This window comes from Lactuca saligna, chromosome 4 (genome assembly GCF_052625555.1).
Source record: "Lactuca saligna cultivar CGN05327 chromosome 4, ASM5262555v1, whole genome shotgun sequence".
In the NCBI taxonomy this organism is placed as follows: domain Eukaryota; kingdom Viridiplantae; phylum Streptophyta; class Magnoliopsida; order Asterales; family Asteraceae; genus Lactuca; species Lactuca saligna.
Window position 1 is genome coordinate 295,801,765 of NC_136420.1, and position 2,054 is coordinate 295,803,818.

Genomic DNA, 2,054 nt, shown 5'->3' on the forward strand with positions numbered 1-2,054 from the left:
ATACAAACATTACTTATTTAATAGAACCTAAATAATAGAGAATGATAGCATATTCTAACAGAATGCATTCCATTTTTCCTATCTTGCAATGTTTTTTAGTTTTCCTATCTTGACAAATAAGGAGATTGAAATCGAATTCTGTCAGAATAATAGTGTAAAAAAAACAGCAATACTCAGGAAGCAAAATGTAACTTACATAATTGTGTTTTAACCGTTTCAAATAAATAATCCAAAGATATTAAAAAAGTGTACTTATATTTTTGAAAAACTTAATGCCATATTCATCCGCAAGAGCTTGATCATTTGCATTTGGAACAACCTACAAGAAAATAAGATCATGAGTAAGTGACACATCATTTTTGGATTTTTTTTCAAGGGTAAAACTGTAAAAAAAAATAGAAAAAAATAGCATACCCTTTTGCTTTCATCCATATCAGCCTTATTCCCAACAAGAATCTTGTTAACATTGTATGAAACATGTTGTTCATTGTTGTGAATCCAGTTTCTTATGTCTGGAGATATAAAGAGATTTGTCAACAATGTGTCATTCATTATAAGGTTTTAAAAAAAAAAACATTGAAAGATGATACGTCAGTAACATCATACACCAATAAGATCCCCATAGCACCCCTGCAGTAAGCTGGAGTATAGAGGGGAAAAAGTGTCAATTACATAGCATTATAATCTGAAAAACATGAGAAAAATCTATACCTATTGTGATGGTTCATAATCGTTCTTGACCAGCTGTGTCCCAAATTTGGAGTTTGATCTGTTTGCCATCAAGTTCAACGGTTCTTATCTTGAAATCAATACTGTATCAAGAATTTTTTTTAACATGTTTAAAAAAACAAATTAATTTTTAATATAGTAGTTAAGAAATTAACTCACCCAATTGTAGTGATGAAATTAGTGGTGAAAGAACCATCAGAAAAACACAAAAGAAGGCAACTTTTACCCCCACCTATAATTAATTACAATTGTTATAACACACATAGGCACATTCATAATAACAAAAAAAAATTGAAATTTGGAAAAAACACAGTCCATGCAGAAATATTACAATCGAACTATAAGTACAGCCAGAAACAATTGAATTAAATTATCCAGAAAAAATCGAGAATAAATTGTATAAACTTACTCAGAGGAAGAACAGGAGCATAGATCAGTGAAACTAAAAACTTAAATGGAGCTCCATTACTTTTCCTGATTTAAAATCAACATACGATGTTGAAGAGGAATTGCGCTTGTGAAACCTATTCATCATCTTCCGCTTCATCATCTCCTTCATTCTGATTAGCAGCCAATCTTCAGAATCATTTGAATTAAGAATCTTCATAATCAAATGGTGATTTTAGGGTTTATTGCGGTTGTGCTGATTCTGGTGTTTAATTTATTTAATGATTAAATTATTCCTAAATTCCTATTGGTGCATTCACGCACACAATAGTTGCTAAAAACATTTGAACCTCTCTCTCTCTCTCTCTCTCTATATATATATATATATATATATATATATATATATATATATATATATATATATATATATATATATATATATATATATATATATATATATATATATATATTCCTAAATGATTATTAACGTTCAAAGTTAATTCAAACTCAAATTAGCTCAAAAGATAAACAATTTGGATTGTTTATTGTTGCTAATTGAACACGTTTATAACGAAGAATAAATAATATTTTTTTAATCTTTATTATATTTGTCTTTGAAGGACCATTTTTTTACCATGTGCCCTTTTACATTTGGACCGGTCGTTTAATTAATTTTCAGAAACAATTTCGAATTTTATTAAAAAATGTATCACAAAAGTATATTATTACTTTTAATCATTTATAAAAAAAAATCACAAAATTACTAAAAGATTTTGCCTCTCTAAATTCTAGCATATTTCTTTTACTAAAATCAAATTTGTAATGCTTCATTTGTTTTATGTGATTTATTGTTAAATTTATAAAATACAAAAGGACTATTTTTTTTCTTCATATATTTTTTTTCAGATATTATAATCTCAAAAGATTATCTATCTTTT

At 26.9% G+C, this 2,054-nt stretch overlaps 1 pseudogene; it reads right to left on the reverse strand.

Moving 5' to 3' along the window:
- Positions 1-238: 238 nt before the first annotated feature.
- On the reverse strand, positions 239-1,336 carry LOC145040789 (ras-related protein RAB1BV-like; annotated as a pseudogene).
- Between the last annotated feature and the right edge of the window lie 718 nt (positions 1,337-2,054).